Source organism: Rutidosis leptorrhynchoides, chromosome 1 (genome assembly GCF_046630445.1).
Source record: "Rutidosis leptorrhynchoides isolate AG116_Rl617_1_P2 chromosome 1, CSIRO_AGI_Rlap_v1, whole genome shotgun sequence".
Classification (NCBI taxonomy): domain Eukaryota; kingdom Viridiplantae; phylum Streptophyta; class Magnoliopsida; order Asterales; family Asteraceae; genus Rutidosis; species Rutidosis leptorrhynchoides.
In genome coordinates, this window is record NC_092333.1 from 382,231,407 (window position 1) to 382,246,053 (window position 14,647).

The window sequence follows — 14,647 nt, forward strand, 5'->3', positions numbered from 1 at the left end:
ACTTTATAAAACTTAAATATTTAACTAATTCTTAAAAATATTTATATTTTTGTTTTTCTTTTTATATTTTCGAATATATAAAACGTATTTTTATAAAAACGTATTTTTATAGAAGTAAACTAAAAATAAAAATCTTTTTGTTTTTTTTATATATATTAGCGTTGCGCTTTCGGCGTTTAAGTTCCCCGGCAGGGGCGCCAAAAATACTTGATAGTTAAAGCTAAGGGGTATAAAATACTATTAAATTTTACAAGGAAATACTATTAAATACGATACAATTTTACACAAGATATTTTTTTATTTATAGAATGGATATACTTAAACCTTGCTACAACACTTATAGGCAGTATACCTAATCGTACAGTAGTGTAGTTTTTAGTAAGTCCGGTTCGTTCCACAGGGAAAATCTTTAAACAAAGCTTAACGCTATATTAGTTTTATTTTATAAAAATACAAATACAAATATATATATATATATATATATATATATATATATATATACACTAATCGTACAGTAGTGTAGTTTTTAGTAAGTCCGGTTCGTTCCACAGGGAAAATCTTTAAACAAAGCTTAACGCTATATTAGTTTTATTTTATAAAAATACAAATACAAATATATATATATATATATATATATACATATATATATATATATATATATATATATATATATATATATATATATATAAGTAATATTATTATTATAAAGGGGGGGTTTTTACCGTTTAATGACCGGTTTGTCGATTTTAAAACTTTAGTCGCAGTTAAAACAAAATGTAAAATATTAAATAAATAAAAGACTTAATTTAAAGCATAAAGTAAATAACGATAATGAAATTGCGATAAATAAAAGTGCGATAAAATAAACTTGCGATAATTAAAAAGTACGATAATTAAAAGTGCAATTAAATACAATAGCAATAAATAAAAGCGCTATAATTAGAAGTGCAATTAAATATAAAATAAAGGAAATTAAATATGAAATAAAAGAATTATGCTTATTTAAACTTCCGTAATCATGATGTTTGATGTGTTGATTTTAGTTTTATGCCCATGGGTTAATTGTCATTTGTCCTGGATTATTTAATATGTCCGTCTGGTTTTTGTCCATAACAGTCCATCAGTCATAAATATAAAGTGCGAGTGTCCTCGTCAAATTATCCTTATATCCAAAGTTAAATATTCCAACTAATTGGGGACTTAAACTGTAACAAGATTTTAATACTTTGTTTAATAATTACACCAGGTTATCGACTGCGTGTAACCCAAGGTTTTAATACTTTGTTAACAATTATGCCAAGTGTCCTTGTACATAATTTCACCCCTGTTTTAATAATTCTAGTGGCTATTAATCCATTCCCGTGTCCAGTTAAATGAACGATTATTCGTACATATAAATACCCTGCCCATCGTGTCCGATTGAGTGTATATAGTTATTTATAGGGACGTCCAATTGTAAATCTTTATATTAAAATTAACAAACTATCATTTAGTTAAACAAATATAAAGCCCATTAATAGCCCATAGTCTAATTTCCACAAGTGTCGTTCTTTTGTCCAAACCCCAATTATGGTACAGAGCCTAATTAACCAATTTTAGTAATTAGCCCAACATCATGATTACTTCGGATTAAATAAGCATAATAATAACTTAGCTACGAGACATTAATGTAAAAAGGTTGAACATAACTTACAATGATTAAAAATAGCGTAGCGTTACACGGACAGAATTTTGACTTACAACCTTACAACATTCGCTAACATACCCTTATTATTAGAATTATAATTAAAATTAAAATTAAAATAAAATATATATATATATATATATATATATATATATATATATATATATATATATATATATATTACGTTTAGATATAGAGAAAGAGAGATTTTAGGATATATTTTTCGTCGAACTGCGTTGGCTTTTATAGGAATTTGAGTCCAGGTGAACTCCGCGACTCGCGCCCTTTTTGCTCTTCAAACTCCGCGAGTCGCGGAGTTTGAAATTACAGCTCACCCAGCTTTGGCTCTTTGTTTGCCGATGAATTATAAATATATTATAATATATATATTAATTTTAAGAATTAATTATATATTATATTATATTTATATACATCGTTAACTTGTAATTTTTAGTCCGTTGCGTCGAGCGTTGAGAGTTGACTCTGGTCCCGGTTCTGGATTTTCGAACGTCCTTGCGTACAATTTAATATCTTGTACTTTACGTTTTGAATCTTGTACTCTTGTAATTTCGAGACGTTTCTTATCAATAATTGGAACCACTTTGATTGTATTTTGTACTTTTGAGCTTTTTGGACCTTTGCGTCTTCAATTCGTCGAATCTGTCTTTTGTCTTCACCTTTTATTATTTAAACGAATATTACTTGTAAATAGAACAATTGCAACTAAAAGCTTGTCTTTCTTGAGGAATAATGCTATGAAATATATGTTCGTTTTTAGCATTAAACTATATTCAAAAGTTATATAGTTTAAAATATTCAAAAGAAATATATGTTCTTTGATTTAAAAGTTATTTTTCTGGAAAAATGATATTTCATATGAACATGAAACTATATTCAAAAATCTAGGTTAAGCTTAAAATAGAAGTTTGTTTTTCAAAATAGTCATCAAGATGTCGTTCTTTCGACGGAAATGACTACCTTTTTCAAAAATGACTTGTAACCTGCATTTCTAACTATAAACCTATACTTTTTCTATTTAGATTAATAATATTCAATTCGATACGAAACCATGGCAATTTGAAGCACTCAAATCGGATTTAAAATGAATAAGTTTTGGGTAAAACAAAATTGGATAAATTTGCTTATTTTAGCTACGTGAATTTTTCTAACAAATCTATACTAACCTTATCCTAGCTAACTTTACATATATCCTACATGTATTTATACATGTCTTGATCCCTTCCAAGTCGAAATACAAATTATAATAGTTAGGGTTAATTCTACGACAATATATTATAGTCTTAATAAAAATCGTAAGACACTATATATATATACATATATATATATATATACGTATATATATTATATATGTGACTTGATATCCATAGACACGTATGCAATGTTTTGACATATCATGTTGACATCATATATATATATTATTTTGAATAACCTATAAGACACTATATGGGTCGAGGTTGATTCTAAAATAATATATATACCATGGGTTGTGATCGAGTCTGAGACATGTATACAATGGGTCGTGGGGTGATTCAGACAATATATATATTATGTGTCTTAATTATATTAATGTAATAACCCGAAAAATTTCGACTAATTTTAAATCAAACTCACGATACAATTTAATATTTTTGACACGATAGGCAAAGTTTGTTAGGTTGAGTCTAAAAAAAAAAAAAATTAAATAAATAAATAAAAAAAAGTAATAAAAAAATTGTTGAACTGTTTCATATATTCAATTTACTCTCGACGATTCACAAACAACTAATTGTAAATAGATACATATATATATATATATATATATATATATATATATATATATATATATATATATATATATATATATATATATATATATATATATATATATATATATATATATATATATATGTGTGTATATAAATACTACTTGTAAATATATAAAATTATATTAAATCTAATTATTTAAAAAAATATATAATATAATTATTTTAGTAGTTAAATTTGCTATTTAAAAATGTTTATATATAGAAAGAGAATATATTAAAAATAATTGATTTCGAGCTTAAATAGTAAACAATGGTAATACTCGGTTGGCATGTCGTTAGTGTTCATATAGATCTAATACGAATTTATGAAGATTTAAAATAAAAGTTAGTCTGTAAATTGATTACGAAGATTCTAGGTTTGATAGAAATATTTTTGTTTTTTTAGTTTAATTTATAATACTCTGTACATATCACTTGGAACTTAAAACAAATATTAGGCGAATATTTTTGATCAGGTTTTATACAGTTAATGACCGAAATAAATAAATGGATTTAATTTTAAAATATGGAATTTTTCTGAATTAAATTATCCGTAACTGTTTAGCAAAGGAGCACGAGATACAGTCCGCGAATTAAAAATATCTAAAGTGTCGGCAAATAAGACCAAATAAGTGGCTACTATATTTTTTTTACACGTCCTATTTGATATACTTTTAGTATTATATTATCAACTTGTCTCCCACTTGTATTAATAATTCTATTTTTAATTGCTATTAATATTCCTACTGAACTACTAGTTTAAGACCACTTGTTGAAAGACCAACACAACCCATTTTAATTACTTCAATCTACTATCAACTTTTGGAATTCTCTGTTGCAATTCCTTCAAAAAAATCGCGTGACAGAAACCGTAATCAACACCTTTTCCTGCCCTAAGACCTTGCAATTGTCTGTCTAACTTGGGTCCTTAGAATCAAGCACCACAAGCTCCAATTAGTTTACAAAAGATGGCACCTACTGTCCGAACCATTGTTATTGCTGCTTTACTGTTTCCATTCCGGTCACCTTTTACAACCCATCACCATAACCATCGTGAACCCACCATTACCGACCAACTCCACCATGATCACTACATTTTCACTACCCTACAACTGTGAGCACCCATGCTATCTTCACCTTCACCGAAACCCACCATATTCACCATTTTCGTTTTCCTTTTTCTTGATTCATAAGTGAACAACCCAAACAACCCTTGTGTTCGATAACAACCTATATTTGATCTCCATCCTCACCCGAAAACGCCCCATTTCCATCACCACCACTCAGACCCTTTCATCCCCATTAAACCACGATCAAACTCCTATCAAACCACCACCAAATACCACCATATTCTTCCGTTTCTGTCTCGAGTAAACACCACCTGTTACAGCTCGTTCCTACTACTGTGTCGCTACCTTTGCGGCCTCTTTTATCACCACCACAACTAATTACAACCCTAGACAATCTGTGTCATATTTTCATAAAAACAAAAACTTCATTTACATAAAATCACACACTTTATACTCACATATCTATATCTAAAATCGACCATTTTAGATACATAATCACCTGTGTCTATACATTTTCGATTGCTACTTCATTCAATTTAACAAACAACTATTGCTGCCGCTATATAATCAACACAACGTCACTGCAGCTGCTGCGTTTTTTTTTTCGTTTTTCTGTTTCGATTCGAATCTCAAAAATCACCACTTGTTCTTACTCTTATTTCTGTCGTCTGCCGCTGCTATCCATCTCCTGTTTAAACATGGATAATATTGATAAATGATGTCGTTGTAGATGATAGAATAGGTGACAGGTTATGAGATGTATGATGATGAATATTGACACAGATGAGATAAAAATTGATTTTGGCAGTCTATATCTAACGATTCCTTTTAAAAGGATACTGCGTGATTTTTTTCTTTTTATGTGGTTGGCCGACAATCAATCAACATATAACCCAACCTTTTATCATCGACTGATAATACTAGCCAAACCCACAAAATACCGTTTGATTATTGGGCTGTTAGTTATTATCTTGGTTAAACATTCTATTATTGGGCCAAAAAGAAGGAACAAAAGAAGAGGGTTAAATAACTAAATGTGCGGGATATTACAAGGAAGTAAGTAGGGGAGCAATGGTTTAGTAGTATGGTTGTTAAGCGAGAGGTCGCGAGTTTGAGTCCGGGCAAGGCACTTATTTTTTTGGAATTTATTCTTTGAGGTAGTTTTCTATTATTATTATTATTATTATTATTATTATTATTATTATTATTATTATTATTATTATTATTATTATTATTATTATTATTATTATTATTATTATTATTATTATTATTATTATTATTATTATTATTATTTTAAGAGTTATTATTATTATTAAAAACTATCATCATTAATATTATCACTACTACTAACTATTTTTATCATTTTTATTAAAATTATCATTTTTATTAAAACTTAATATTTCTATTATTATTATTATTAGTATTATTAAAAACTATCATTTTATTATCATTAAAACTATCATTATCATTATTAGAATTATCATTATTATAAGTATCATTATTTTTATTATCATTATTTTTATTATCATTATTTTTAATATATTATTATTATCATTATTATTATTACTACAAATAAAATGACTAATGTTATTATCAAAATTATTATTACCAATATCATTATTAAATCTAATTATTAGTATGATTATCATTATTTTAGTATTATTAATTTTACAAACAAAAGAGATTTATATATAAAAAGTATACTACGTACTATATCTTTACATATGATGTTAATATCTATAATAATAACTAATTTACATATAGTGTATATATATAGTTTATAAGTAATAATATAAACACATATATAAAAATAAATATTAATTTTAATACATTATAAACAGTAAGTTATAATTTAATAAAATATATATGAGACATATAAATTATATCACTAATAATAATATATAAACTTGTTCGATTACGATATTATGTGTTAATATATATACTTGATATAGGTTCGTGAATTCGAGGCCAACCCTACACTTATTCAATGACATCATATGTATTTTTACTACAAAATACAGTATAGTGAGTTTCATTTGCTCCTTTTTTAGTTGCTTTTGCAATATATATTTTTGGGACTGAGAATACATGCGCTGCTTTTATGTTTGACGAAATAGACACAAGTACTTAAAATATATTCTATGTTGAGTTGTACCACCCTGCATATCTTCCATAATAGCTTGGTAACTAATATTTACATGTTGGAAGAACATGTAAGCACGAATCCTGTTGATAGATCTATCGGGTTTGACCACCCCAACCGGGCTAGTCGCTCTAGTATCGTAAACAGTTTCATAGTATTTCGTTTTTACTACACTTGGTACAGTGTAGGGAGATTTCATAATGAAGGGAATATGCCACATTAATTGTTAAGTATGGTTACCGAAGCACTCAACAACTTATAGAATACTTTTATACACTTGCGAGTGTACATATATTCATGAAACTGAAATCTTGTGGTCTATTAAAATTATGAATGATATTGTTTATGATAAATCTATGAACTCACCAACCTTTTGGTTGACACTTTTAAGCATGTTTATTCTCAGGTATGAAAGAAATCTTCCGCTGTGCATTTTGCTCAATTTAAAGATATTACTTGGAGTCATTCATGGCATATTTAGGTCAGTACCTCTCAATGGGACCAAATGTTGAAGACTTCGTCCAGGTGATATAGGACGGGTCATCACAGTTGGTATTAGAGTGTTCGTCCTAGCGAATCAGGTCTTGCATTAGTGTATCTAACTGATAGTTGTTAGGATGCATTAAGTGAGTCTAGACTTCGACCTTAGCTGCATGTCAAAATTTTGCTTATTATTTTTTGTCAGAAATTACCTGCTTATCATTCCTAAGTCTAGACACGACTTCTTGCACTTATTTGATAGATAGTGTATAGATAAATTCATATCCTAGCGTATCAGTTACTGTAAATTTTGCTTGAGCTTCCGAAAGTTCCTCCGTAATCTACGGGATCTTCTATACTATATATAGGTATTCTATGTAATTAGAATATCATCCGATATCCGAAAATCATTTCATATCAAAAATCCTTTATCTGACCGTACAAGATGGAACTCGCAACTAGTTCAAATTCCTCAGATTCTGACAGCTATTTCGACATGGATATTCACCTAAACTCCGAAAGCAGTGTAACCGGAATGGGTCAACCAATCAGCCATCATCAATTCTGGATGAATTGGGGATGGGTATGTAGTCGACTTAATTAATGGAGATACGAAGAAGGCGATCCTTTCCATCAACCGAATTCACCGCTTGGCAAAGAACTTGAAACTCTTACCGACGAACCTATCCGAAACACCATTTTTAGTCTCATCTCCAGGGTAGCTCATCACGATAATCTTCTATCTAAAATTCTAAACCTTATTCATCCACTCATTTCGACCGACAATCATCCAGGAATAATAGAAGAAGTTAACGAACTTCGCGTTCAAGAAATCAATTTGGAGAATATGGTACAAAACTTAACAGCTTCAGCAATATCACCTGCACCAACAGTACCTTCAACATCAATACCAGTACCACCAACAACCCAAGTTTCAACATCACACGCCTCAACATCTCATTCTGTACCTCGAGCATAATCATCGTTCTACGTATCGTTCTACATCATTTATCTTCGTTTTACGTGGCGATTATGTAACCACTAATGTTTTGGAGATTATATATTCTCGTTCTAACGATAAATCAAATGAGTTTAATATCATATTGACTCATAAAATCCATGATTACATCTGAAGAAAATATATATATAAATATATTTTCATAAAGATTGTAATTAAAAATTCTTTCGCACAAACTGTTAATGGTAAAAATATTTTAATGGGTAGGTAATACCCAAGGAATATTTAAATTTCATATTAATAAGTTACACTGTACATTCTTCGAATCTGATTCAACAGTCATTTACCATCCTACTTACATCCACAGATATACGTATCCGTTCACCGCAGAACAACCATTTTCATTCAATTTCATATTTGGATTTTGACCTACCAGAATCCAACAAGTGGCATAATGAAGAAAACATTGGACAAAAATAAAATTTGTTAGAAACAAATAAATCAACTATGAGAAATTTTGTTAAGAATTCACGCTAACAAAATCCTAGCTATCTGTTTCCTAGCTAACTGTTAATTCCTTATTACATTTATTTATCGCAATTTATTTATTGTAATTTTAATTCTCACAATTTTCTTTATCGTCATTTAATTTCTGGTATTTACTTTACGCACATTAAAAATCGGGACACATATATAAGGTTTTGACATATCATATCGACGCATCTATATATATTATTTGGAATAACCATAGACACTCTATATGCAGTAATGCTGGAGTTAGCTATACAGGGTTGAGGTTGATTCTAAAATAATATATATACTTTGAGTTGTGATCGAGTATGAGACATGTATACAATGGGTCATGATGCGTATTAATTAATTCGAATATTATATATTAAATTACATATGAATTATTGAATTACTAACTGTGGACTACTAATTGTGGACTACTAACTTTGGACAATTAAAAAGAATTAAAATATTGATTATAACATATGAAACTAAACAATTCTTCAAGTTTGCCACTTGATTTCATCCTAAACCTCATTTGTATCTTGACAATTACAATCTGCGTTCAAACCCTTCAAAATTCTTGAAAATACCTCGGATTGATAACCAATGATTCAGTTATGATAAATTTGAATGCTGATGAAGCAGCAAAACTGTAGATGGTCTTAATTGCCAAAAGTTTGATGATACAGAATGGAGTGTTGGAAACACTCAATAAAAAATTGGTACTGGAAAGCGGATTGTGCAAAACTATGGAGGAGGCTGTGAACAAATCACAAAGACTAACCTGAACTTAATGAATCCAGATGATTCAGAATCTGACAAAATCTTTAACGAATATCTTGCTCCTACCTATTCTATATCCTTGCGAAAAACTTCTGCAATATCCTTTGATTCTAGATATTTTAAATTCTAAGATATCATCGTATCTTTCGTTATAAATATCTTTGATATTTCTGAAGATACCTTCATAAATATCGTTGTCCGAAATTATCTATCTCCTCATGCTATCTATGTTACATCATAAAAGAAACTGTTTAGTTTCTATCTTAATGAAAAATTCGAGTTTAAATTATGAATGATTTCTGGAGAAATGTTGGGAGTTGAAGCATGAGTTAGTATAATATAATGACACTCGGCCAACGTGATTATATTACCATAACTCATGCTAAATTTCTAATGGAACGTGATGATTCACATATCACAGTCTCATTATGAACCATGTTACATAACTCTTTTATTCTACTTAACCTCTAATCATACCAAGAAAATATATTCTTGATAGTTCTATCCTCTGTAATTTTCGGGTAATCTAACAAATCAAATCATACTATTACATTTTGCTTATAACATTTTCTTTAAATCCCTTGAATCCCAGGAGAATAACTGAGACTACGTCAAAAGTCAAGACAAACCTTATTTTCTCATTTCGTTCTTTTGTGATAGTTTCACTTATACTCTTCGAGTAATCGAATTATCTTATCCATACTACTCAACAGTAATAAAACTCTATTTATCAACTCATATTCGTCATGAAAACATTTCTTATTGTTATCCATGACCACCTCGATCAAATTTCGGGACGAAATTTCTTTAACGGGTAGGTACTGTAATGACCCGGAAAATTTCGACTAATTTTAAATCAAACTCTCGATACGATTTAATATTTTTGACACGATAGGCAAAGTTTGTTAGGTTGAGTCTCAAAAAAAAAATAATAATAAAAAAATTGTTGAACTGTTTCATATATTCAATTGACTCTCGACGATTCACGAACAACTAATTGTAAATAGATACATATATATCTAAATATATATGTGTGTATATAAATGCTACTTGTAAATATATAAAATTATATTAAATCTAATTATTTAAAAAAAATATATAATATAATTATTTTAGTAGTTAAATTTGCTATATAAACATGTTTATATATAGAAAGAGAATATATTAAAAATAATTGATTTGGAGCTTAAATAGTAAACAATGGTAATACTCGGTTGGCATGTCGTTAGTGTTCATATAGATCTAATACGAATTTATGAAGATTTAAAATAAAAGTTAATCTGTAAATTGATTACGAAGATTCTAGGTTTGATAGAAATATTTTTGTTTTTTTAGTTTAATTTATAATACTCCGTACGTATCACTTGGAACTTAAAACAAATATTAGGCGAATCTTTTTGATCAGGTTTTATACAGTTAATGACCGAAATAAATAAATGGATTTAATTTGAAAATATGGGATTTTTCTGAATTAAATTATCCGTAACTGTTTAGCAAAGGAGCACGAGATACAGTCCGCGAATTAAAAATATCTAAAGTGTTGGCATATAAGACCAAATAAGTGGCTACTATATTTTTTTACACGTCCTATTTGATATACTTTTAGTATTATATTATCAACTTGTCTCCCACTTGTATTAATAATTCTATTTTCAATTGCTATTAATATTCCTACTGAACTACTAGTTTAAGACCACTTGTTGAAAGACCAACACAACCCATTTTAATTACTTTAATCTTCTATCAACTTTTGGAATTCTCTGTTGCAATTCCTTCAAAACAATCGCGTGACAAAAACCGTAATCAACACCCTTTCCTGCCCTAAGACCTTGCAATTGTCTGTCTAACTTGGGTCCTTAGAATCAAGCACCACAAGCTCCAATTAGTTTACAAAAGATGGCACCTACTGTCCGAACCATTGTTATTGCTGCTTTACTGTTTCCATTCCGTTCACCTTTTACAACCCATCACCATAACCATCGTGAACCCACCATCACCGGCCAACTCCACCATGATCACCACATTTTCACCACCCTACAACTGTGAGCACCCATGCTATCTTCACCTTCACTGAAAGCCACCATATTCACCATTTACCTTTTCCTTTTTCTTGATTCATAAGTGAACAACCCAAACAACCCTTGTGTTCGATAACAACCTATATTCGATCTCCATCCTCACCCGAAAATGCACCACTTCCATCACCACCACTCAGACCCTTTCATCCCCATTAAACCACAATCAAACTCCTATCAAACCACCACCAAAAACCACCATATTCTACCGTTTCTGTCGCGAGTAAACACCACCTGTTACAACTCGTTCCTGATACTATTTCACTACCTTTGCAGCCTCTTTTATCACCACCGCAACCAACTACAACCCTAGACAATCTGTGTCATATTTTCATAAAAACAAAAACTTCATTTACATAAAATCACACACTTTATACGCACATATCTATATGTAAAATCTACCATTATAGATACATAATCACCTTTGTCTATACATATTCGATTACTACTTCATTCAATTTAACAAACGACTAATGCTGCCGCTATATAATCAACACAACGTCACTGCAGCTGCTGCGTTTTTTTTTCATTTTTCTGTTTCGATTCGAATCTCAAAAATCACCACTTGTTCCTACTCATATTGATAAATGATGTCGTTGTTGATGATAGAATAGGTGACGGGTTATGAGATGTATGATGATGAATATCGACACAGATGAGATAAAAATTGATTTTGGCAGTCTATATCTAACGATTCCTTTTAAAAGGATGCTGCGTGATTTTTTTCTGTTTATGTTGTTGGCCGACAGTCAATCAACATATAACCCTACCTTTTATCGTCGACTGATAATACTGGCCAAACCCACAAAATACCGTTTGATTATTGGGCTGTTAGTTATTATCTAGGTTAAACATTCTATTATTGGGCCGAAAAGAAGGAACAAAAGAAGAGGGTTAAATAACTAAATGTGCTGGATATTACAAGGAAGTAACTAGGGAAGCAATGGTTTAGTAGTATGGTTGTTAAGCGAGAGGTCGCGGGTTTGAGTCCGGGCAAGGCACTTATTTTTTTGGAATTTATTCTTTGAGGTAGTTTTCTATTATTATTATTATTATTATTATTATTATTATTATTATTATTATTATTATTATTATTATTATTATTATTATTATTATTATTATTATTATTATTATTATTATTATTATTATTATTATTATTATTATTAATATTATTATTATTATTATTATTTTAAGAGTTATTATTATTATTAAAAACTATCATCATTAATATTATCACTACTAATAACTATTTTTATCATTTTTATTAAAATTATCATTTTTATTAAAACTTAATATTTCTATTATTATTATTATTAGTATTATTAAAAACTATCATTTTATTATCATTAAAACTATCATTACCATTATTAGAATTATCTTTATTATAAGTATCATTATTTTTATTATCATTATTTTTATTATCGTTATTTTTAATATATTATTATTATCATTATTATTATTACTACAAATAAAATGACTGATGTTATTATCAAAATTATTATTATCAATATCATTATTAAATCTAATTATTAGTATGATTATCATTATTTTAGTATTATTAATTTTACAAACAAAAGAGATTTATATATAAAAAGTATACTACGTACTATATCTTTACATAAGATGTTAATATCTATAATAATAACTAATTTACATATAGTGTATAAATATAGTTTATAAGTAATAATATAAACACATATATAAAAATAAATATTAATTTTAATACATTATAAATAGTAAGTTATAATTTAATAAAATATATTTGAGACATATAAATTATATCACTAATAATAATATATAAACTTGTTCGATTACGATATTATGTGTTAATATATACTTGATATAGGTTCGTGAATCCGAGGCCAACCCTACACTTGTTCAATGACGTCATATGTATTTTTACTACAAAATACATTATAGTGAGTTTCATTTGCTCCTTTTTTAATTACTTTTGTAATATATATTTTTGGGACTGAGAATACATGCACTGCTTTTATGTTTGACAAAATAAACACAAGTACTTAAAATATATTCTACGTTGAGTTGTACCACCCTGCATATCTTCCGTAATAGCCTGGTAACTAATATTTACATGTTGGAAGAACATGTAAGCACGAATCCTATTGATAGATCTATCGAGTTTGACCACCCCAACCGGGCTAGTCGCTCTAGTATCGTAAACGGTTGCATAGTACTTCATTTTTACTATACTTGGTACAGTGTAGGGAGATTTCATAATAAAGGGAATATGCCACATTAATTGTTAAGTATGGTTACCGAAGCACTCAAAAACTTATAGAATACTTTTATACACTTGCGAGTGTACATATATTCATGAAACTGAAATCTCGTGGTCTATTAAAATTATGAATGATATTGTTTATGATAAACCTATGAACTCACCAACCTTTTGGTTGACACTTTTAAGTATGTTTATTCTCAGGTATGAAAGAAATCTTTCGCTGTGCATTTTGCTCAATTTAAAGATATTACTTGGAGTTATTCATGGCATATTTAGGTCAGTACCTCGCAATGGGACCAAATGTTGAAGACTTCATCCAGGTGGATTAGGACGGGTCGTCACAATTAAGACAATATATAATAGTGTTAGTTAATTCTAACACGATATATATATATATATATATATATATATATATATATATATATATATATATATATATATATATATATATATATATATATATATATATATATATATATATATATATATATATATAGGGGCAGGATCAATGGGGAAGTAACCAATCGGGGGGAAGCGGGGGAAGCAAATTTTTTTTTTTGTTTTTTGAAAAAACTTTGTTCACGAACGTTATAGATCGGATGAAAATAAGATCATTTAGAAAAGACACTTAGTGATGAATGTTATTATTTTGGCGGGAAAACGATCGACAAAAATAACATTCAAGATAATATTGTTCGTGAAGAATGTTATACTTTTTTTTTCTCATGTTTTGTGAAGTACAATTTAGCCCGATTTAGAGTTTAGGGTTTAGGGTTTAGGGTTTATTCCATAAACCCAAAACACCAAACCCTAAACCTTAAACCGTTCTTGTTAAAAACTCAACTAAATCCTAAATTTGAACCCTAAATCTAAACCCTAAACCTTAAATTTCGA